Below are 26,826 nucleotides of genomic sequence, written 5' to 3'. Positions count from 1 at the left end.
ACTGATGGATGTGTTGTCACATGTCCCATTCCACTTACTATAAACACTTTCTCCATTCACCTTGATATTGATCTATACAAATGCCACCCGTAGTGGGACACCCATGGTGCCTCGAGGTCGAGTATAAATCTCATAGGGTGAAGTTTAACGAGAAACATGAAGAAGATAAAATGAAGTATCATATACCCCCTTTTCCTCCCGCTGAGTGTTTTACCTAGGGTTAATTAACTTAGGAAAAACCGGCTACTGATTTTAATTAAGTGATGTTTAATTTGCTCAAAAACAAAATTTGTCTTTGGATAGTTCAACAATTTTGATCAAGGTCTATTAAACTCTTTAATGAAATTTAATCAAACTTGTATCTATGTAACAAATCTATCTAATTTACCTTTCTAGGTAAGTTCCCAGGTAGGGGTGTTACGTTTCCATCAATTTAAATAACCTAGCCTAGACAGAACTTGCTTTAGACAAAAGGTCCCTTATAGATACATTTGTTACATTGTTAATCTTTTATTAAGATCAATTTAATCCTATTAAACCGATTAAAAGATTGAACTTAAATTTCTAATCTCATTAGAAACGTGATCTTAGGTCTACGTGAATCATATTTTAAAACAATTTCAAAAAATGATTATTAATCTATGTTTTTCATGCAACTCTTAATTATTGATTTTAATTATAATTTCATTTAGTTATAACGATTATAAACAAATGAAATAAATTAAAACCATACATCGCATACTTTGACCAATATGACATTTACAAATTAACTTAAGGTAGTTTCATGCTTCATGCAATTTCATTTCATTACTAGCATATATATAACATTTATATAATAAAATAATGAAACATACAATAGCATACATCCATACATACATCAAATCATATATTGTAGCAATTATAATATAAATGATGCATGAATATGCTATTAATGCATGCATGCATATATAATAACATTTATACTATATGATGCATGATGCTATATAATTTAAATCCTTCATAAACATATATTATAACACTTATAATATAGATGATGCATGAAATTAAATGCATAACCTATGGTGGGTCTTAATTCTATATGACATACAATATGACGTATATATATAAAAAATAAAATTCTATCACATGTATATTAAAATAACAGTTGATGAACCGGGATTGGACATCTAAATAAAATTTAAAGGGTAAATATTACATAAAAAATATCCATCAAGTTTGAAACAGGTCGAGCCCTAAACCACTCGAATCGGACCAAAAATCGGTCTAGAAGAACCCAAAATGGTCGATCCTGAGAACCCACGAACTGAATCGGACTGGCAGACCACAAACCACGTGCGAACTAGAGCTGAACTACGTGAAATTTCTATCTCGAGGCATTGCAACACTATGCCCAACATTGCGACGCCACGAAAATTTCCTTCCGACTGCCGCATGATGCGTTGTGAATATGATGAAATTATGGTGTATGTGTTTGTTGATTTTGTGATTCCAGCTTAGGAGTGTATTGTATAAAGTAATTGGAAAAATAAGTGCAAATGTGAATGATTCGTTGATGCGTTTATGATGCGTTAGTGATGCGTTGATGCATTAGTGATGGGCAACAGGACGCATGACACTCCTCTATAGACGTTCAAGTTTTTCTAAATCAGATCCAAGTATAAATCCAACTCAGGTTCCTAGTAAGTCCAGGGTCGAACTCAGGGACACAGATTAAAGCTAACGCAGACCTTGCATTGTAACTGTTGTAGAGATATCCTAAGTGTATGGAGCAAAGAGTTATTTACACTAAGCTGCTGTGTGTGTGTGTGAAAGAAGACACAAAAGGGTCGAGTAGAGAATGATGGGTCGTGTGAAAATGGAGTTTGATGCAAGTGATATGCGTCAATCTAAGTTAGATGTACATGAACAAGAATATGACGCAAATGAGATGACTTGTTTATCTTCATTTATGAGTTAGACTCTATTCGACGCTTTTCAATGCGAATATCATACAATACCTATCTCTAGGATGTATGCGTCAAACACAGGATGCAATAAAACACCAGTGCGTCTATCTCTAGATGTACCAAGCGTTTCTAACTTGATGTTGGCTTACTTATTATCTCAAATAGTTTAAGCTAAAGATGCTTTTACCAATTGATTTAGTTGGCTTAAGCATTCAAAATGGAATTTTGCATGAAGTTATAGATACATCCAGCATAAACAAGAAATAAACAGTGGAGAAGTATGATAGATCAAATATGAGAATTTATAAAGAAACTGATTGTCTTTACAAAACCAATACTTAATCAAATGAGAAGATGAAAGCGATAAGTAAGATGAAATGAAAGGAGTCAAGCCGCAGAGTACAATATCTTGTCCTCTTTGGCTCAATTCTAATCGTGTACAACCACTTGTGGAAGAATTGGAAGAAATGTCTCTCTCGATCTCAGCTTCCTCCGCTCCTTGATCGGCGATGGTGGTGGTTCTCTTCCCTCTTGTTCTTCTCGGCACCATAGCACAACTCTAAAGATCTAATATTCTAAATTAAGCTCCGAACTAAAACTCTAAAAACTTCGACTAAAACTCCTTCCGTTTGGTGGGATTTCTTCTATTTATGGGCGTCGGTCTTCTCCAACTTGATGATGGGCAGCATTAAATTCCATACCCTGGTCAGCCGCCTGACACTCAGATGCTTTTTAGATGCCGCCCACTGCAGGTGCCCATGCTTGCAAGTGGTGATTTGACACAAGCAACATGAATCAATGAATCTTCCTTGCGTTGAATCCCTTCGACGCATGCCCCATGCGTTAGATTTTGCCTGCGACACTTTTCTTAATCATGCGTTAGCTTTTTGTTGAGATCCTGTAATATCATGCGTTAATGCAGCAGTATTTTAGAAATAAACATTCTTTTGCATGAGTTTGATAGTGTTCGAGTAATTTCATGTGTTTTCTCTAAAAATGATGAGATTTTATCATTAAAGACCCTAATTGTTCCAACTTTTGAGCCACAATAACTTGAATTTATACAAGTTATCAGTATGTGTTTTGCATGCAAGTTTTCCTAACAAGATCCAAGTATAAATCCTACTATGTTGCATGGTAAGCCCATGGTCAAACACAGAGACTATGGAGACAGTACACGACGGTGATTTCAGATTTCTTTGCGGTGACAAATAAAACAATGAGTTGATTGGTATGTTTGTTTAAGGTATAGATTCTATGCGTTGGAATTGAGAAAAGAGTTAATAACAACAGAAGAAGTTACAAAGAGTATATAAGGGAACGGATTGAGAAGGCATTTAGCTAACACTTCATAAGATTGCGTTCACGTTATGCGATCATGCTACACACATACAACAACAAGTCATTTCTCAATGCAAATGCTATAGCTCCTAGTTTTAGGACGCATGCGATGTATGTGATGATGTCTATAGGACTTACGTCTAAGCCTCTATTCTTGTCTATGCAATGATGAATGACACAAACATACACAAAGCGACCGCATACTACCATAACCTATTTCTAGGGTGCATGTGATGCATGTTAGCAAATAGAATTTATCTCTAAGTTTCTATCTCTTGCTTATGCGGTTCTAATCTAACTTTCTCAGGCCTAGATTCTAACCTAGCTCTCTCAAGTCTAGGTTCTTTCTTTAGACTCTCTCTCGAGTAGCTCTAAAAGGTTGATGGACGCATACATAAGACAAGATGATAGCATATAATGAAGATCTTAAGTCATGCTAGCTAAGTGCTTCTTAACATATTCGGAGGTTTAATTACTCATGCATAATGTAAAGAGAGTGAACAGAGGTAGAGATGCAGATTCCATTTTATAAATGAAATCAAGATACAGGATGACAATGGAAACTAAAGATAGGGGGTCTGACAGCAATTTCTTGCTTCCCAAGGCTTTTACACTGTTTTGCTCTACTCTGGCAGAAAGAATATTCTTGCTTTTGCAAGAGTCGGCCCTCTCTCCATTCTCAACGCCTCTCAGCACTCTCTCAAGCTGACTAGGAATGATATTCCGATGTTTTCTCTCTTCTCTCGCCTCTGCCTTCTAATTGTAAGAAAATTATGAACAACGGCTAACTATCTTCTGTATGGTGAACTCTCTATATGGCTAACTCCTTTTTCGATGGTGGCCTTTGGTATTTATAGAGATCAAGGTGAAGAAGCTTTTCTCTCAAATGATTGCACTGATGGGATGTCATTAAATCTCTGTCTAATGCACCGATTAATTGTCACCGAAAAGTTGAGTGTACTTTCTACAGTGTGTCGTTAACGGCTTGTCAACTAAATTCAGATTCGACCATCATCAGCTTTCCATTCTATCGTGATTTATTAAGCTTTCACCTTGATGCGCCGTCTCTATGCAGCCACCTTCTTGAGCTAATCTTCGCGAACGCATATGATTGCATAGCCTTGCGGTCGCAATCTCTTAATGCGTTCGGATGCTGAATTCCTTGGATCATCATTCTGCCTTGCGCCAATGCATTTTCCTGCACAAAATATGTAAATTAGCTGCTTTAACACGATGGACGCATGCGATCACAATGTTCTCAACTTATTGCTTTTTGACATTATTTTACATATTTTTACTGTCGCAATCCTACATTGTTTTATATCTTTGCGTTGTAATAACGTGCATTTCTGCCCATTATCACTGCATCACAGCATTGCAACGCTACGATACAACGTTGCGATGCTGTAGCACAGTCGCCCACTGTGATGCTTCGATCTTCTTCAAAAAATCGTCGAACTTATCCTCAAAATCTCCAGAAAAGGAATAGGGAACCCACGAACGACTCAACAATTGAACACAGACTTGATAACAGTAAAATATGCCCTAAAACATGATCCTTTACATAATGAAATTCATAAAGCAAAAGCCATAAATCTATATCCAATCTCGAAAACATCGATCAACGCAATATCACATTCTACAATCATCACATGAAATAATCACAAAATGCAGATCCAAAACCCACGAATAGTGTAAAATTAATTTTAAAAAAATGGCAATCTGGGATAAAAAACTTGGCTCTGATACCAATTGAAGGAACCATAATGAAGGGACCTTGAGCGGAAGTGGGATCGTCCCAATTTCCCAATTTTCACATAATTAAAATTTTACAAACAATAACACAAAAATTATGCACTTATAGAAAAATACAACATGCATACAAAAGAAAGAATTAGGGTTTCAAAAACCCTTACCTTTGAAAACCTTCTTCACGTGAAATCCCTTCTCTATGCAAATCATGTACTATGAAATCTAAATCGGCCAAATGGACACCAGCACTAGGGAACCTCAATATTTTCTAGTGAGAATCTAGGAGGTGTAGGCTCTGGTGAAATTGGATTGAGAGGGCGAGAAGAAAAGATTGAGAGAATAGAGGGGGAGAGAAGGAGTTTCTTTTTTTTTTTTTTTCTTGAAAGAACACTGATCTCTCTGTGTTGCAGGAGGAAGAAGAAGAAAGCGCATCCTCTGTTAACCACCCATATCAAATGTGGGTGGAGAGAAAATTGGGGAAGGAAGTTAATTGCCATCCAATAAATCAAAGATTAAATAATTAATTTAAAAAAGATTAATTAATTAATTAATTACAAATATATATATAATACTTAATATATTATACCTGTCTCTTATACACATCTAGATGTGTATAAGAGACAGTATATATATATATATATATATATATCCATAATAACTAATTTATTATACATATATACATAATTATATGTTACATAACATATAACATATAAACTATAGTTTTTATATTGTTCTTCTCGAGAGAGTGCCAGGGAGCGTGGAAAAATAGAAAGAGGGCTGACTCTTGCGAGAGCAAGATTATCTTTTGAGCAGAGTAGAGAAGAACAGTATAAAAGCCTTGGGAAGCAAGAAATTGCTACCAGACTCTTTATTCTTATTTCGCATTGTCATTCTGTATTTTGTTTATATATTTATAAAATGGAACTTGCTTATCTACATCTGTTCACTCTCATTAAAACACGCATGAGTAGCTAAATATATTGAATGGGTTAAGAAGCACTTAGCTAACATGACCTAGGATCTTCATTGCATGCTATCATCTTGTCTTATGTTACGCCCAACACCCTTTAGAGCTACTCAAGAGAGAGTCTAAAGAAAGAACCTAAGACTTGAGAGAGCTAGGTTAGAATCTAGACTCGAGAGAGCAAGATTAGATTTGCATAAACAAGAGATAGGGACTTAGAGATAAGCTCTGTTTGCCAACGTGCATTGCATGCACCCTAGAGATAGGTTATGGTAATATGTGGTTGCCTTATATGTGTGTGTGTCATTCGTTATCACATAGACAAGAATAGAGGCTTAGATGTAAGTCCTATAGACACCATCGCATATATCGCATGCGTTCTAAAACTAGATGTCGTAGCATTTGCATTGAGATATGATTTCCTATTGTATGTGTGTAGCATGATCGCATAACATGAACGCAATCCTAGGAAGTGTTAGCTAAACCCCTTCTCAACCCGTTCCCCCGCATACTCATCACATCTTTCGTATTATTAACGTTTTTCTCAACTCTGTCGCATACATTTTATACTGTAAACAACAAACCAACCAACTCTTTTATTTATTTGTTACTGCAAAGTGATCTAAAAATTACCATGGCATAGTGTTTTCCTTAGTCCCTGAGTTCGACCCTGGGCTTACCAGGCAACTCAGTAGGATTTATACTTGGATCTTGCTAAGAAAACTTGCATGCTCAATGCATTTTCCACCATCGCATCCTTTTCCATTATTTCATCGTATAACAACACGCATCACATGTTCCTTGTAGATCTTGGCATTCTCATATGCTTGAATTCTCCATTCGTATAGCTCGAGCAACTAAAGTTTTCTCTCCTCCTTTGTAGTCTTCAAATCAAAGTTAAGCTTCTTCACTGCCCATAGCGCCTTATGCTCTAATTCCAACGGTAAATGACATGCCTTCCCAAATACCAGCGCATACGGGGACATGCCTATGGGTGTTTTATAGGCAGTTCTATATGCCCACAAGGCATCGTCAAGTTTCATGGCCCAATCCTTTCGTGAGGGATTGACCACCTTTTCTAGGATCAACTTGATTTCCCGATTAGACAACTCGACTTGGCCGTTTGTCTAGGGGTGATATGCAGTGGCGACCTTATGATGGACATTGTACTTGAGCAGCAGCTTGTTGATGATGCCATTGATAAAGTGGAAGCCTTCATCACTTATTATAGCACGTATGGTGCCAAAACAAGTGAAGATGTTTCTTCACAAGAATCTGGAGACTGTCGCCGCATCGCTTGTAATGCATGACACCGCATCAATCCACTTGGAGACATAATCGACGGCCAACAGAATGTACTTGTGACCATTTAATGGTGGAAATTGTCCCATGAAGTCTATGCCCCACACGTTGAAGAGTTCCAATTCCAATATAATATTCATCGGCATCACATTCTTCTATGAAATGTTTCCCGTGCATTGGCACTTGTCACATTTTATAGAATAATCTTGCGCATCCTTAAATAGAGTCGGCCAATAATAGCCGCTTTGTAATACTTTTGCTCCTGTGTGTTGACCTTCGAAATGTCCGCCATAGGGTAAGTCATGGCATTGAGAAAGTATGCGCTGAAAAGCAGTCTCTGGCACACAGAATCGCAAGATCTGGTCTGACCCTCTCTTGTAAATATTCGGCTCGTCCCAGTAGTAGGATTTACATTCATGCATAAGCCGCCTCTTTTGGTGGGCTGTGTAATTCTCTAGAAATTGCTCACAGACTAGGTAATTGACAACATCTGCGTACCATGGTAATTGTTCATGTTTGAACAGCTGCTCATCTGGAAAGGATGCATTCACCTCCGACTGAATGCAGTCTACTTCCGGATTTTCTAATCTCGATAGTGTTGGATTTTATGTCCTAAAACTCGTAGTTTGTAAATTGATAAACATATTCTATTTTGTTTTTTGATAAAATTGTTATTGAAATTGTAATCTTGAATCCAAGGTCCTAAGGCTATTTAATGTAGACTTGAACTTTATGTAATGACATAAACATGGTTCAAGTTCGAGTATATAGCCTAAAATGGTCTATAGTATAGGGATAAGGTTGGGCGCCTTGTTTTGGGGACATTATGGATGCAGCCCACTTTGTAGTTAGTATAAACGATGAGATCCTGAATAATTCATATAGAGATATGTGAGTGGGGGCATCCTATGCAATGAGTTTATATAAGACTGGACCACGACTTAGTCACTTTTACTTTATAACATCGTTTACTGTTTAAAACTGACTAATTCAAATTTGATGACCTAGGTAACTCGATCTCAATCCTGAGCTAACTATGAACTCCTATTTACTCAAGACCTTAGATCTGCATGGGTGAGAGCAACTCAATAGCACTGGCTCAATAAGCCTCCCATTTTAGGGGTAAGACCGGGTAAATAGTTGGGGACATAGGGTGCAAGACGGACTTCACTCCTACCCGTCTCTAAGGATAGTAGATAGGTTGTTCCCTTAAGTGCTGACTTCGGAATTAGAACAAGGGGCCCCACCCTCTCACTAGGCTGAGAGGAACTGGATTTGTTGGTTGGACCACAAATCAATTGTTCTTTAGAGGTTCAGTGGTACTAAAGGAACAAAAAGTGTTCTCGGGGGTAAAACGGTATTTTAACCCAGCCAAGACCAGGAATAACCTGTGAAAGATTGACTTACGGGTTATGGTTATATCAGATGGACAAAAACATATCTACAGTGAGGGGAGTGCAACAGGGACTTTAGTGGAATGACTCGTTAGTTAACACATGTTGATTAATTAGGTTAAAGAGTTTTACCGGTTAAAGAGCTTTACCGGTTAATCTCAGATTGTTGAAGCCTATGATCTGTAGGTCCATTAGGTCCCCCTGCTAGCTAATATGGATTAAACTTAGAAAATATGTTGGATTAATTTGAATTGTTCAAATTAAGAAAAGGGATTAAAACCGACAAGTATATGCGATATCACTATCGATTTTTTGTATGACGCTCTATATTCAAATGTGATTTAAATTTCGAAAATATGAATGCGGATTCATTTTCGGGAGGTCAAAATTAGTCAAGAGGGTCAAAACTATAAAAAGTCAAAAGGTTGATTTTTCTGCTAAAAGTCAAAGTTGGACTTTGACCAAATAGAAAAAGACCATTTTGCCCTTGACTAGAGTTAATGGAATGTTGGATAATCCCACTAACTTAAGTGGACTATGTGTAAACAGAATGATACATAGCCCACTTTGATTTAGTGCTTTGTGAGGTGTTGAATTTTGGTGAGTTTTTACATACATTAGATGCATGTAATTTTTTCAAAAAAAGAGGTTTTTGAAATATTTTTCTCTTCTTCTTGAAAAAAGTTTTCTTTTTTTTTTGGTTTCCATAATTATTTCCAAAATTTCTCCTTTCTTTCACACATTAATCTTGAACCACTATTTCTTCCCTTTTCATTCCTTCATTCACCGGGTCCCACAACCCGGTTCTAGGTTCAGAGAATAGCGGGTAAACTCTAGTGGTGGTCCAGAAGAGTTCGGGTCGAGATTCAGCAAGGAAAAGATTTTTTCGGGAGCTACAAAGGTTGTACTCTACTCACTTTTAATTTACTATTTTTTCTATATTTTCATGCTATTTTCTTTTTAATTAAAAGCAATTAGAGTGTAATTAGATCCTTATTCCGCTGCGTATGTCTCGTGTTCCATCATGTGGTATCAGAGCATGCTTTAATTACGCTCAATTGCTTTTGGTGGGTAGTTTTTTTCTTTTCTTTCAAGTGTTGAATGAAATGTGGACTAAAGTGGATATATCACGGTTTTGGCATTTTTTTTCTTTAAATTTCTTGTGGAAATTTGTAATTGCTCACACGTTTATGAGCATTAATGTGTGAAAAAGGGTCTGTAATTTTTTAGAGTCATTAGAGTTGAAATTAAGTTATAATTGCTCGGTTTCGAGAGAGAGGACAACTTCAAAAATTGAAGGAATTTTTATCCCAGACCCGTTTCAGCCACCAGACCCGACGACCCGACCCGCCAGCCTGAGGTCCGACCTAGTTCTAAGTAGCCTTGTACGTGCTAGCTGTCAATGACATGCCCGACTTGTTTTCACCTCCCGCCTCTGCGACCTGCGCGCCCGTGCGCTTTTCATCGACCCGACCCACCCCCCACCTCCATTGATGTGCCAGCGCATGTTGATCAGCCGGTCCAGAGCATCTGGACCGATCCGTTTGATCTTGTTGAGCCGGTTTGAAAAAAGTTTAGGTGGTCAGCAACCTGGTTCCCTATCCTCTTGCAATCAATTATTTCCATGTTGAATTCTTGGAGGAGGAGAACCCATCGGATTAGCCTTGGCTTTGCATCTTTTTTGGTCATTAAATATTTTATTGTCGGGTGGTCGGTGTGAACTATCACTTTGGATCCCAGCAAGTAAGCTCTAAATTTCTCAAGTGCAAAGATTACCGCAAGAAGCTCATTTTCTGTGTTTATGTAGTTTTCCTGGGTAGAGTTCAATGTTCTGCTCACGTATGCGATTGGGTGTAGCATTTTTTTTCCTTTTGTGCTAACACTTCCCCCATCGTATAACCGTTAGCATCACAAATTATCTCAAATGGCTTTGTTCAGTCGGGTGTGATCAAAATAGGCGTGGTGATTAACACATTCTTCAGTACTTTGAATGCGTTGAGGCATTGTGAATCAAAGTCAAATGTTCTGTCAGCCTCTAACAACGCACTCAATGGTTGAGCTATCTTCAAGAATTTCTTCACGAATCAACGGTAGAATCCTACATGTCCCAAGAAACACCTTACAACCTTCATATTTACTGGAGGTGGAAGTTTTTCAATGGCCTCAATCTTAACTTTATCCACCTCTAGCCCTTCCTTGGAAACCTTGTGCCGTGCACAATTCCTTCGTTAACCATGAAATGGAATTCCTCCCAATTCAACACAAGATTTTTCTATTCGCATCTTTTTAATATCTTCTTCAAGTTTTTCAGACATACTTCATACGTTTGCCCATAAATTGAGAAGTCGTCCATAAAGATTTCCACTAAATCCTCAAGATACTCGGAGAATATTGCCATCATGCACCTCTGAAATGTGCTCGGCGCATTCCATAGTCCAAACGGCATGCGTCCAAAAGCAAACGTTCCATATGGGCAAGTGAATATGGTCTTTTCTTGGTCTTCAGGTGCGATCATTATCTGGTTGTAGCCCGCATACCCATCAAGAAAACATAAGTAATCATTTCCTGTTAGTCGGTCTAGCATCTAATCAATAAAAGACAAAGGGAAATGGTCCTTCTTTGTCGTCGCATTGAGCTTTCGGTAGTCCATACAAATCCGCGAATCAGTGACAATTCTTATTGGTATTAACTCGTTGTTAGCGTTTGGGACTATCGTCATTCCTCCCTTTTTGGGCATGCATTCTATGGGGCTCATCCACATGCTATCGGCGATTGGGTAAATGATGTCTGCGTCCAACCATTTAATGATCTCCTTTTTTACAAAATCCTTCATCGTAGGGTTCAGTCTGCATTTAGGTTCAATAGACCCTTTTTGGTTTTCTTCGAGATGAATTCTATGTATGCAGTATGTTGGGCTAATTCCTCTTATATCTGCTAGCGTCCACCCAATTTCTTTTATGTACTTCTTCAGGATGCTGAGCAGTTTTAAGGTGGTTGTTTCTACAGATGCGGTTGCATCTTCTCTTTCATTTTCTTCTTCGGACTCTACTTCTTCATTGCAACTATGTTCATCATCAGAATCGGATAGGTCTTCATCTTTTGGATACTTCATCGCTTTGATGATGTTAAACCTGAGCTTCTTCCCATTTATACTCATCATGATCTCTCCTTTGTACACATCAATTTGAGCACGACTAGTAGATAAGAATGGTCATCCCAATATGATGGGTACATCTTTGTCCACCTCATAGTCAAGAATGATGAAGTTTGTCGGTAAAATGAATTTATCAATTGTGACCAAGACATCTTTCAATTTTCCTTCAAGGTGTACAAGGGACCTGTCCATAAGTTGGAGAGTCACCGTCGTGGGCGTCAGCTGCCCCACATTCAACTGTTTGAAGATTGAAATGGGCACCAAATTTATAGTGGCCCCAAGGTCGCACAGCGCTTGACCGATATAGATCCTGCCAATTGAGCAGGGTATCGTAAAGCTTCCTGGGTCACGCATCTTCAGTGGGATTATGGTGTTTGATTTTTGTGTTAACGCCACCATAGCGAACTTTCCTGTACTTCTTTTCTTTGACATCATGTCCTTTAAAAGCTTGACATATTTTGGCATCTGCTCTATCGCTTCTGTAAAAGGAATGTTGATGTGTAATTGTTTTAACATTTTCAGAAAGAGATGATACTGACCTTCATCATTTTGCTTCTTCTTCAGTCTTTGTGGGAATGGTGGTAGCTATATCTTCACTGTTCCATGTTCTATAGGCTTAGATGTGGATGCAACTTTTGGTTCCATCGTCTCGGGCTCTTCTGATTCATTTTGTGTCAACGGGTTCTTGGATTCCATCTCAATTGGATTGGTGCTGCTTGGCTCCTTCTTTTCTTCTGTTGTCGTCAATCCACTTCGCAAGGTAACTACTTGACATTGCTCCTTCCCTGTGTTCCTCGGGTTGCGAGGGAGCTCAGTTGAGCTCGGCAACGTCCCTTGTGGTCTATTTTTCAACTCTCCCGCAATCTGTCCTATTTGGATTCTAGATTACAGATGGAAGTCGCCTAGTTCTGGAGGACCGTCTCATTCTTTTCAATGTAGTGTTTTAATAGGTTCTCCAGAGAGGATGAGGGCAGTGTTTGCGAGTTGCTAGCTTGATGTTGCGGTTGACTGTTAATTTGTTGGAAAAATCCTAGCAGTCCTTTTTTTTGCGCCATAGGTTGATAACTTTGTTGTTGGTCATTTTCCAAGCGAAATTGGGGTGGTTTCTCCACCTAGGGTTGTATGTATTAGAGAAAGGGTTGTTCTTTACAAAGTAGACTGATTGCAGGTTCCGTGGACATTCTTCAATCGGGTGCGTTCTCCACATGTAGCACAACTCGTGCTCATCTGTTCAATTGCGTTGACCTACCCTCTTTGCGTTTCAAGGTTGTTGATTGTAATGCCCTGTAACAGATTAATCATTGCATTCATTTGATTTTGTAAAGATGCGATGGCCCCATTGTTTTTGTTACCTTCTCAAAATTTTACTCGTTGATCGCTCTCTTGCCAATCTTCATGATTCTTTGATATGCGATCAAGAATGTTTTAGCCTCATCATAAGTCGACTGATCCCCCATCTGTATTGGAAATATGAAATCACAAATAATCCAGCCAAAGTAATAGGAATTAGACCTAATATGATTCCAAATAGAAAAACCTCAATCATTTCAATTTAGTTGAACGAGGAAAATGTCAAGCAGGCCGCCTACTATTGCTGCATTGGCAGCCGTCTACGATGCAAGATTCAATCCATGATAAAATATCTCCATTTGGAGGAAGTCTGGTAATCCGTTGTGCAGAAAATCTCACACTAATCTCTTAAACCTCGCCCACGCGTCGCTGAGTGATTCGTCTACTTCCTGTTCAAAATTTGTAATTAACTTCCTCCTTCTTGCATTCTCTATAGGAGGGAAGTATTTCTTCATGAACTTCTCGACAACCTGTTCCCACGAAATTATCTCCCCTGGTTCGAGGGAATATGCCCATTTCCTTGCTTGATAGCATAACAAAAATGGGAAAAGCGTGAGTCGAACTTCTTCAGCAGAGATATTTGGAACACAAAAGTATTACAGATTTCAATAAAACTTCAGAGATGGGCTTGCGGATCCTCGCCACGCCTTCCACCAAACTATCTGGCAATCTAGATCTTCTGTAACATAACCGACTTCATCTTAAACCTTGATCCGTCCAAAGTTGGCCTCATGATTCCTAGAGAGAAATCATATAGGTTAGGTGACGCATAGTCCCGAATGGGTCTATTATGGTCATTCGCTAGGAGAATAGCATTTGCCATGATGTTGTTTTCATTTGCGGCTCTTTCTTCCGGTTGTTCCACCATTCTATGATTTCTTTCTTGTTGTTGTCGGCGGTTGTTTCTCTGTCTCCTTCCGAATGTTCTTTCGATCTTTGGGTCATCGTTGGGCTCAGGAACGTGTCCTTCGCTCATGCGACACCTGCTTCTTCCCTTACCAAAGGAATGGCAGTGCACAGAGAGGTCAAAAGCTGCAAAGAAAATCAAAAAGGTTTACTGTTAGCGCAATATCCGTTCCGAGTGAAGGCCGGAGCCTTCGACTGGAGCTAAATCTCGAGAGAGTCAGCTCCACCGCCCATCGATGGCACCACCGGTAGTTTTGATGCACAGCTGCTGGAAGCAAGTCTTTGCTTCCAGTCGATCATTCCATTTCCCTTCTTTTTCTTATATTGTATTGTACTACATTTTGGAATTAAGGAATTAATACATTTTGGGTTCAATACATTTCTATATTTCCTTCGATTCCATCTCCATCTTCTTTACTTAGCATCTTTACCTTCATTGCATCACTTAGTGAGTTAGCTTGAGTATCGCATACTTAGTCATGTGGATTAAGGATATGAAGCATGTAGCAAACCATCGAGAGGTGTACGTTGTGCGAGTATGTGAGAAAACCTTATTTGTTTAGTGTGTAGCTGTGGCAACGCCTGTCTATAGGCTAACACATTACTTGTCTATGAGTAAAATCAACAACCAACTACCCGGGAGGGTAAGTGGTTGGTCGCATTAAGCAATGTAAGTCATTGTTCAGTAGAGAGAGGAACAATCTTAGGTCAGCAAAGTTCATGTGGTTACCTTGTCTTATGAGTGCTTTATTCATCATTTAGGCATACTTGGGAGAGTAGTCTAAAACCCAAATCTAAGACTCAAGAGAGCGGATTGGAATGCATAGGCAAGAATGGGGAACTTAGAGATAAGCTCCGTTTGCTTTCACACAGCATATGCACCCTACGGATAGGATATTGCATGCATCCAGGAAGTAGGATAGGGTGGTTGTATGCGGTCATCTCGACACTTATGCATACCCACCGCATACATCCTAGATTTAGGCTTTTAGTGTGTGTAGCATGATCGCATAGCTTGCGTTGACTAAGGTTTCTCTTGCGGTCACTCTTAAGGGTTGTAATAAAATTATCTCCATGTTTTATCTATTTTTTCCATTCATTTATTTCATGTCAAGCGTTGTCGTATCTCTACCTCTCATTCATATTCTCATTGCATTGTCTGTTAACTAGGAGTAGAAGTAGTGTTAGTGTAGAAACCCCTCCATCATTCTTTTATTTAAACCGATGCATGCACATTACCGCATTCATTTTGCTATAAGTCCCTGCGTTCGACCTCGGATCACCCGAGAAACTTGCATTCGCATTATACTTGGCGTGAGCGCAAAAAAACTTGTGACAGGACAAATGGTCATTGCATACATCTGTTAATGCATAGTCATATCAACGCATGACAATCAATGCATACCTTAAGAACATGCATTCGCACATCGCATCGAAGGGATTTTAGTTGTCGAGTACTTGATGTCTATTTCCCATCATCACTTGTCCTCAAGCATATCCCCTACTAAAGCAATTCAGCTCAAATCCTATCCTAACTTTGCGTCGATCGGCTACTCCGAATGCTTCATCTCTACATAATTTCTCAAACCTACAAGTTCCTTTTATCCTCAGACATTTCTTCAACATGCTCTACTTTATTCTTATCTAAGACAAACCTCTGCCCACAGTTCTCTTCTTATTTTGAAAAGAATGTTTTACCTATTCTTGTAAAAACAAAGAAGTGCGTCTTTTATGCTGTGGCCTTGTTTACATCATCCTATAGAGAATGTTGATCATGGTTACACCCTTCATTTTGGCTTGCTGATAACTTGTAGAAGTACAAGTTATTTATGCTACCTTATTCAGATATTGCGGCCAAAAGAGAGAAAATATGCGTCAATTGTATGAAAATTAGTTAAGAAATACAATAATTATGAATTATCGCAAATACACCCACTAACACCATCAAGATGGTAGAAAAATATATTTCTATTCTATTTTGCAGGAAATCAAGTCACCGCTTGCGATCAATGCTCAAAGTGAAATTGAACAACGCATCTCTGTCGCATTGCACCCGTCAATCAACAAATAAGAGACAATCAATGCAATGACGGCACAACGCGACAGTCGATCCAGAGCTGAACTTCAACCGCATGCGAGCACACGATCGAAAAATGCAAGTGAGCAACACAATTGCAGAGGATTATGACACGTGTACAGCTAACTGTTGTGCAAATTCAATGGACTGATTGCATAACAGAAGGAATATTTATTCCACCATTTTCGGAATCTCCATAACAATAAAGTGGGGACCACAAGTCAGAGAGTCAAAGCTTTCAGCCTATAAATACCTTCACAGAATTCACTAAGAAAATATACTTGATACGGGATAATTGATACGAGGCTATTGAGAGAGAGGCTGATCTGAGTGCTAATCGGAGAAGATTCGGGAAGAAAAGAGACTGGGCCGAGAGGTGAGTCTCAACGCAATTCTGCCAAATCCCCGTCATGAAGCTCTGTACCTAGATCCCTTCTACCAGTTGAGCAAGCCTGTGAGGGAAGCTCATCCTTCCACACACTCCATACGCGGGCAAGCGATTCTCCATCAAGATCTATGCCAAGATGTTGGCGCTCATTTGTATTTGTTTCTAACTCTCATTCATCAATTGTATTTCATTTTCTTAATCTCTTCATTCACAATCATGTATCAGACGCTTGATTATATAATGTCTTGATCATTTTGATCTCACATTTCTATCTATTTTCGTTCCTCCATACATCGTTTTCTCCATGAAGTTTTCTTAATCCCTTGGTGTTAATATGAATTAAATGAGTAACTTAATCTGTGCTAAACAGATGAATATGTTTAGCTAAAGCATGCTAGACGACATCTTCACCTGTGAGAGCTGATAACTTGTAGAAATTCAAGTTATTTATGCCACCTTATCTAGATATTGCGGCCAAAATATAGTGAATATGCGCCGATTGTATGAAAATTAGCTCAGAATTGCAATTACACCCACTATCATCTTTAAGATTGAAGAAAAGGAGATTTTACTCTGTTTTGCAGGAAACAGAGTCACCGCTTACGCTCAAGGCTCAAGAAGAACTGATCAACGCATCTCTGTCACATTGCGCCCATCAATAAACAATGAAAAGACGATTAACGCAATGACGGTGCAATGCGACAGTCAATCCAGAGCTAACTTTCAACCGCATGCGGTAATAAAAACAACACTGCATGCATACTCACGATCGAAAGATGCAGCTGAGCAACGTGAAAGCGGAGGACTGAGACACGTGTACAACTAAAGGTTGTGCAGAATTGACGGCCTGATTGCATAACCGAAGGAATAATATCCTTCCATCTTCGGGACTTCCATAACAATAAGTGGGGACCACAAGGCAGGAGTCAAAGATCCTCATCTATAAATACCCTATAGATTTCAGAGAAAAAATATGCTACTGAATACAGGGCTAATTGTTGCTAAAGTGTTGAGAGAAAAGGTTGAGCTGAATGCTTAACTGTAGAAATCTGGGAAGAAGACGAGACAAGGCCTAGAGGTGAGTCTCAATTCTATTCTACCAAATACCCACCTAGAAGCTCTGTGTTGAGAACCCTGCTACCAATTGAGCAAGCCTGAGAGGGAAGCTCATCCATCCATCTGATCCATCTAATCCGGCAAGCAGATCTCCACCTAAATCGGTGCCAAGACGTCGGCGCTTGTTTGTATCTGTTCTATCTCTTTTCATAATTGTATTTCACCTTCTTTATCTCTTCATTCACACCATGTATCAAACGCTTAATAGATATATTAAATGTTTCTATTGCTTTCATATCCCATTTTATGTCTACTTACGTTCCTCCGTTAATCACTTTCTCCATGATGTCTTCCTAATCCCCTGGTAGTTAATATGAATTAAACAAGTACTTAACTTGTGTTAAAGAGATAAATGTGTTTAGCTAAGGCATGCTAGATGGCATCTTCACCTGTGAGAGTAGAAGTGAAGATGCCATTCTGATCTATCGAGAGAAGGTTAGAAGAATGCGCTAACTAAAGAGAGTAATACTTCCAGACATGGAAGCAACCTTGCGTTCATTACGTTCGTCTCTGTTTCACCACAGACATGTGGGAGTGAGGCCGATCACTAAAAGGTGTATGCCAAGAGAAAAGAAAAACCGTACTTATAGCTTCAACGCAAATTAGTTGTCTTTCTCTTTCAGTGTTGTACATAAGACTTGCTACCGCATTCTATGTTTTTTGCATAACCTTCACAGCCAGCCTGGACCCCAACATCTTGTATCTTGAAGCCTGTATCTTGTATCATCTAGCTTAGGTTTACTGTACTTATTTTATGATTGCATTTTTACTACTTTCCTTTACTTTACCGCAATTTTATATACTTGTACAAAACACTCTTTAAAGATTGAAAAACCTGGTCGCATATATCACAAACATACCACAATAACCTAAAACAGTCCCTGTGTTCGACCTCGGATCACACCGAGAAACTTGCGGTGGAATTACACTTGGTTCCAACGTAAGGAAACTTGTGACAACGTAAGGCATACTACAAGAACATTCATAATTAACGCATATCTAGAAGTAGTATAGAATCATTTTGAGCATAGCATAGCATATCTTTTAGCATCAATTCTAGCGGTCAACAAGAGTAGAAGTGAAGATGCCATTCTCATTTGTCGAGAGAAGGTTAGATGAATGTGTTAACTAAAGTGAGAAGTACTTCTAGAGATGGAAGCAACTTTGCGTTCATTACGTTCATCCCTGTCTCACCACAGAGATGTGGGAATGTGGTCGATCAGTGAGAGATGTACGCCAAGGGAAAGCAGAACCATACTTATATCTTTAACGCAATTAAGAAACTTAATGTTTGTATTAATTATCCTTTCTCTTTTTGCTTCACACATAAGCCTTGCCACTGCATAACACGATCTTTGTATAATCTTCACAGTCAGTTTCAATCTCGGTATCTTGTATCATGTAACCTGTACCCTGTATCATCATAGCTTAGGTTTACTTTTATTGCACTTTACTTTTATTGCACATTTATTTTAACGCATCTTTACTTTACTGCACAATTTACTTTATCACATGTACAAACCACGCCCTTTTATAAATTGAAAAACCCCTGGTCGCATATATCACGAATGTAACGCAATAACCTAAAACAGTCCCTGTGTTCGACCTCCGATCACACCGAGAAACTTGTAGTGGAATTATACTTGGTTCCAACGCAAGGAAACTTGTGACAACGCACAACATACTACAAGAACATTTAGAAATAACGCATATCTAGAAGTAGTGTCGCATAAATCATCTTTCATCCATGCGTTGTATGACATAAGATCATAGGATTAGAATAGATTCTATGTTGTCAAGTTTATGGCACTTTATGTAACAACAAGTTTATGGCGCCGTTGCCGAGGATTGGTTAATGGTTATTGTTGAGTATGTTTGTGACATTTTGCAGGACAGATCTCTTTGTACTAGCTATTCATCGCGGAGAGCAGTCTGACGGTTTATGAGTACTGGAGTGATCCAGAAATTCTAAGTTGACCCAGAGATCAAGTGTATTTTTTACGCATGAGCACATCTAAACCAGATTAAGCATCAGAATTTTAAGACCTACGGTTGCGAAGAATGCAAGGTTTGAGAAATGTGCAACGCATTCCCCATACGTGGTGTGACTCCTAAAGATATTAGATTGCATCTCTTCCCATACATATTGTAGGATGAGATAAGGAGGTGAACAATGTCCTTGATGACATTGCGTAGGCAAGTCTGACCGCCTGCAGAGGTGCAGATTGTGGTAATCGTGAGAAATTTCTTTCAATCCACATCTCTAAAATCTATGTTTAATCGCTTTCTTTACAGCTTTCTTTTACGGTTTTCTGCATTGCGTTATTTACTGCTTATTAGAATTAGCCTTTAATTCTTTCTGTATTTACCTTCAATTTAATTCAATTTTGTATTTCCATGTCATGTTTAACTCATTTAATTTGTATGCATTAGTAGCGTTGTTCTTAAAATTTTTGTGAATGGCTGGATGAAACGTTAAACATCGCAAAGTCTTTTCGACTTGTGTTATTGATGAATTAAAAAAGAAAAATTAAAAATTGGTATGTAACGCGATGATGGGTGCATTGTGTGATAACAAGAGACACCTTGCATCCATTACACCCACATGCATTGTGCTGAGGGGTGTGTTGCGCGCGTATGTGTTCTTTGCCTGTCCCTTGCGAAAAATCACTATGTTGAGGTAGTGTTGTGCTGGTAAAAATATCGTGTGCCTGTCCTCCAGAATTGCATTGAGTTGGGGGGTGTGTTGCGGGAATACATGCGTTGTTGCCCGTCCTCTGCAAATATGCATTTGCGTTAATGGAAGTGTGGTGTTAATTTTTAATCGTGCACCCGTCTGAATCAAATTCAAAAGATAATTTCAATTCATTATTTTAGCTAAATTCTTTGATTCTTTGTACAGGCAAAAGTTTTTGTATTGCGATATTTGTAATTAATTGTATACTTAGTTAATATTCAATACAATTGAGTAAATATTCTCTCTACGTGCCTTTGCTTTTTTCTTTATCATCCTTTGTAAATTTTTACGATGTTCTTGATCTTTTACTTTTGCGTTCTTCATTGCGCTGCCATGATGTATAATATGTTTATACTTGGAAACATTTCTCATACTTTGTAAATTCTGACAAACACTTAGTTAATTCTTAGCTATAGCAGTACTTTATCTTTTATCTTTCCAAGTTCTGCTCAAACCTTCTTTTTGGATTTTTTTTTTTCTAAGTGTTTGTCTAGTCTACTCAAACAACGCAATGAGAACCTTGCGCATCTCTAAATTTGGAGGTGGGGAAGGTCTGAGCAGATGAGATCAAGAATATGCGTTCATTTTCTATCAAAAAAAATTATACAAAACTCCAATGTCAGCGCAAGGGAAAACCTCAAAAACAATCCCAACCTAATAAGAGTTAGTTGTGAAAGGAGCCTGCTCGTAGTTGGATGTTTGCATGACACCCATGGGAGCAAGCCAAAACGAAGGTGGGTTTCCAAGAACAATGCAATATGAAAAAAAAATTATTATTATTGAATAAAAGAAAAATAAAAGAATGCAAGAGACAACTCCTCTGAATATCATGAGTTAAAGTTGAAATTGGCACACAACCGTGGTTGAATGTTCGCATGACACCCGTGGGAACAAGCCAAAACGAAAGGTGTAACCATGATCAACAGTCTCTAATAAATGACGCAAGATTTGACCACCGCATATAGATGCATCAAGTTGTTTTGACAAAGAAGAGGTAAACATTCTATTTTAAAACTAGAAAAGCATTTTTGAGCAGAAATTTGTTACATAAAAGAATAAAGTAGGGCTTGTTAAGGAATTAGCAAGGATAGAAAGAAATTACGTTGTCAAGAAATATGCCTAAGTGTAACATTCGGAGCAACCAATCGACGATATGCTCGAGGACAAATATATATCTAAATTTGGGGGTGTGATAACTTATAGAAATACAAGTTATTTATGCTGCCTTATTCTGATATTGCAGCCAAAAGAGAGTAAGTATGTGTCGATTGTATGAAAATTAGCTGAGAAATACAATAATTATAACTTATCACAATTACACCCACTAACACAATCAAGATGGTAGAAAAAGGATATTTCTACTCTGTTTTGCAGGAAATTAAGTCACCGCTTGCAATCAAGGCTCAAAGTGAAACTGAACAGCGCATCTCCATCGCATTGCGCCCGACAATCAACAATGAATGACTATCAACGCAATGACAGCACAACACGACAGTTGATCTGGAGCTGAAATTCAATCGCATGCGGTAATAAAAACAACACCGCATGCGAGCACACGATCAAAAGATACGAGCAATGCAAACGCGGAGGATTGTGACACGTGTACAACTAACCATTGTACATATTCGACTGACTCATTACATAATAGAAGAAATATTTATTCCACCATTTTCGGAATTTCCATAACAAAAAGTGGGATCCACAAGTCAGAGAGTCAAAGCTTGTCACCTATAAATACCTCCATAGAATTCACAGAAAATTATAATCTTCATAGTCAGTCTTAACCTCGATATCTTGTATCATGTAACCTGTATCTTGTATCATCATAGCTTAGTTTTTTTTTATCACAATTTACTTTATTATCGCACTTTTATTGCTTATCTTTACTTTATTGCATTTTAAATACCTGTACACACAACCTTTTTATATATTGAAAAACCCCTGGTCGCATATATCACAAATGTAATGCAATAACCTCAAACAGTCCCTGTGTTCGACCTCGGATCACACCGAGAAACTTACGGTGGAATTATCCTTGGTTCCAATACAAGGAAACTTGTGACAATGCAGAGCATACTACAAGAACATTCATTAATAACACATATCTAGAAGTAGTATCGCATAAAGTAAATAAAGTCATCATTCATCCATGCGTTGTATGACATAAGATTAGAATACATTGTATGTTGTAAACAGAAGATACATCTATGTCTATACTCAGTCAACATACAGCTACCACCATTCCCACAAAGATTGAAAAGAAATAGAATGATGAAGAAAAGATCACTACAGTAGCAGTAACACAAAGGTTAATACTATGATCCCACCAAAGATGTGCGACCCAGGAAGCTTCACGATACCCTGCTCAATTGGAGGGGTCTACATTGGTCAAGCACTATGAGATCTTGGGGCGAGTATAAATTTAATGCCACTATCAATTTTCAAACGATTGAATGTGGGAAAACTAGCGTCCACATCGGAGACTCTCCTGCTTATGGACAGATCCCTAGTACACCTTGAGGGAGAGTTGAAGGATGTCGTGGTCTTAATTGAAAAATTCATTTTATCGGCAGACTTCATCATTCTGGATCATAAAGCAGATGAAGATGCACCCATCATATTGGGACGACCATTTTTGTCAACCGATCGCGCTCGAATTGATGTACACAAGGGAGAAATCGTGATGAACGTTAATGGGAAAAAGCTCCAGATTGAGGCAATCAAGTTCCCAGCAGATCGAGAAAAGAAGAGAAAACCTCCATGGACGTAAAGAGCCCAGATTGAAAAGAAAGGAACAAGAGGTCCCTACATTGATGATATACGACAAAAACTCATTAGGGACGCAATTTTTTTTTTAAGTATTCTTTTATATCTTTATTTCAGGAACTCACTCTACCTTTATATATCCTTTTTATACCACTATTCAAAAAAAAAAAAAAATCAATCAACTCTGTCTTCCATATGTTTGACCCTCTCGATTCTTTTAGCAACGATCGTGGTACACGATTGTGGAGGAGCTACGCGATAACAGAAAAATGCGACCGGTTCATTCAGCCCATCGCAATCGAAGAAATTAGCTTGCCACAAAAAAAGATGCAATCACAGATGATACGGGCAACAGAGCAAATTTTGGGGTTGTATCTTTCTTTGACTTTGTTTATTCCAAATTTTGCATTATCGCATCTCATTTTTAACATCACTAACTTTATCATCGCAACTGCTTTAGCTAGCGTAATCATTAAATGTTGATTACTTTAGTTAGTCACCACATTTTTTTCTGCACCAATTATGATTTCAATGATGAAACGCATGCCTCTATTTCTCATCGCATGTACTAGAATCAACTTAAATTTAGGACAGTCAATTCATGAAATATTTCTAGCAGTTAAAGGTCCACTAGCTTTCTTTCCAAATGATCTTTACAAAACTTCCTCAGAGCCTCCCATGAATTATTTTAGTCTATCAACAATGAGGACATTGCTGCATTTAAATTTGGAGGTGTCGGTATTTATTTTCAATCGTGCTACTTTTAGACATTCAAAAAAAAAAACAAAAAAAATCATAAGGTTGAGATCGGATCCTACTTGTAGTTGGATGTCTGCATGACAACCGTGAGGGCAAGCCAAAACGAAGGTAGGAATTGTGATCAATGCATAAATCAAGTGATTGCAACTCCGATGCCAAAGGAGCATGAATTTAAACTGATAAAGAGCGCCTTGTTCGTAGTTGGATGCTCGCATGACACCCGTGGGGGGCAAGCCAAAATGAAGACTAGGCACTTGGATCAGTGCAAGGTCACAAAAAGAATATCTAAACTGCGCAAGGATAAAAATCATTTGGAAACACCCCGGTTAAAAAAAAAAATTTTGAAATAAATCATACGGTGTCCTGGAAACAAGTAAAGACTTTTTGAAGGTTACACTTGCGGTCCCTGAGTTTTAGAAATATTTGAGGAAGAAATCGGGATAGAAATTAAGGAGATTTTGGTTCATAAAATTTGAATAAGGCACCTCAAGAAATCTAGGTAAGGAAAATCGACTGACTCTCTAAAGAAAATCTTTAGTTTATGCTTGAAGACAAGCATTGTTTTAAATTTAGGGGTGTGATAACGAGCAGAAATGCATGTTATTACAGTGCAAAGATGTAATACAATGTGAGTATGCAACGTTAAAAAATATATCAAATCATGTCCAAAAGTGTTAAAGTGAGAATATTGCGATCGCATGCGCCCATCTCATAAAAAGCAGCTAATTTACTTATTTTATGCAGGAGAAATGTGTTGGTGCAAAGTAAATTGCAATCCAAGGAATTCGGTGAACGCGCGCATTAAAAGATTGCGACCGCAAAGCCATGCAATCATATGCACTCGTGAGAATCTGCTCAAGAAGGTGGCCGCATAAAAACGACACATCAAGGTGAAAGCTTAATAAATCTTGATGGGACAGAAAGCTGATGACGGTTGAATCCGAATTTAGTTGACAAGCCATTAATGACACACTATAGCAAGTACACTCAAATTTTCGGTGACCATTAATCGACGCATTCGATAGAATATTTAATGACCGCCCATCATTACAATCATTTGAGAGAAAAACTTCTTCACCTTGAGCTCTATAAATATTGAAGGCCACCATCGTTAAAGGAGTTCGAGAGAGTTAAAGTTTGTTCGAGTTATGCACAGTTCGCCATATACTTAGAACATAGAATATACAATTAGTTAGCCGTTACTCTGTAGTTGTTCATATACTTAGAAGGCGGAGGCGAGAGAAGATAAGAAGATGATAGTATGCGGTCACCTTTTGTATGTGTGTATCATTCATCATCGCATAGACAAGGATTGAGGCTTAGACATAAGTCTTATCGACATTATCGTATACATCACATGCGTCATAGAAATAGGAACTATGACATATGTATTGAGAAAAGACATGTTGTTGTGTATGTGTAGCATGATCTCATAACTTGAATGCAAACTTTAGAAGTGTTAGCTAAATCCCTTCTCAACCTGTTCCCTGCATACTCATTGTGACTTTTGCTATCATCAACTATTTACTCAATTCCGTCGAATAGAATTTATACTTAAACAAAATACCAACAAAACTTATTTTTTTTGCCACCGCAAAGGAATCAAAATTTACCTATGTTCGACCCTGGACTTACCAAGAAAACTAGTAAGGTTTATACTTAGATTTTACTAGGAAAACTTGCATGTGCAACGCATAATTCACCACTGCAATTTCATACCATTATTTCATCACATTCACAACACATCAATCATCGACTCAAACCTACCACTTTGGGGATACGTCTGATTGGGGAGCTAGGAACTTGGTGATGCATTATTTTATGTGGTGGAAATATGGATGATATGCGTTGATGGAGTTGCGTTGGGAACTCAAGTTTCTTAGTGGAATCCAAGTGTAAATTCCTCTAAGTTTTCTGGTAAGTCCAGGGTCAAACACAGGGACTTGTGAAAATAGGTTGCGTTGGTAATTTCTATGAAAACTTTGTGGTAACCAAGTAAATAAATAAGGTGTTGGGTGTGTTGTTGAATTGATGAAAAATAAATAAATAAAGACGGTGGATTTGAGAAAGACAGTTGCATTGATAGATGCAATGAGTATGCAACGAACGGGTTGAGAAGATCTTTAACTAGCGTTATTCGGGAATGTGTCAGACTATGTGATCATGTTAGAACCATTCACAACAAGTCATTTTCCAATGTAAATGCGATGCTCCTAAGTCTAGGACACATGTGTTGAATGCAAAGTTTCCATAGAACTTATCCCTAAGTCTCTACTCTTGTCCTATGCGTTGATGCAAAATGCATGAAAGTAAGGTGACCGCATACAATCATATCTTATCGCTAAGATGCATGCGATGCGTCGATAACAAATAGTGCTCATTCCTAAGCGCCTATCTCCCGTTTATGCATTCTAATCTGGTTCTTCCAAACCTAGATTCTGACCTGACCTTTCCAAGTCTAGATCCTGTCCTTAGACTACCCTCTCAAGTATCTCTAATAGACGAATGAAGCATACATAAACAAGATAATCGCAAAGAATGAAGATTCCCTTGTTACGCTAGCTAACTGCTTCTCAACCCATTCAACTAATTTAGCCACTCATGCATGTATAATAGAGAGTGAATAGATATAGAGAAAGAAATTTCATTCTTATAAATGAATTGAGTACAAAATGACAATGGAAAGAAAGGTAGAGAGCCTGGTAGCAATTCCTTGCTGACCGAGGCTTTTTACACTGAATGTCTATTCTGATCTATAAATGTTCCCGCTTCTGCAGGCATCGGCCCTCTCTCTGTCTGGGAGCTTCCGGCACTTTTCCAAGCTTACCGAAACGATCTACCGGCACAACCTTCTTCCTCGCGTCCGCCTTAAAA

Source organism: Benincasa hispida, unplaced genomic scaffold (genome assembly GCF_009727055.1).
Source record: "Benincasa hispida cultivar B227 unplaced genomic scaffold, ASM972705v1 Contig189, whole genome shotgun sequence".
Lineage (NCBI taxonomy): Eukaryota > Viridiplantae > Streptophyta > Magnoliopsida > Cucurbitales > Cucurbitaceae > Benincasa > Benincasa hispida.
This window is presented reverse-complemented; position numbering follows the sequence as displayed.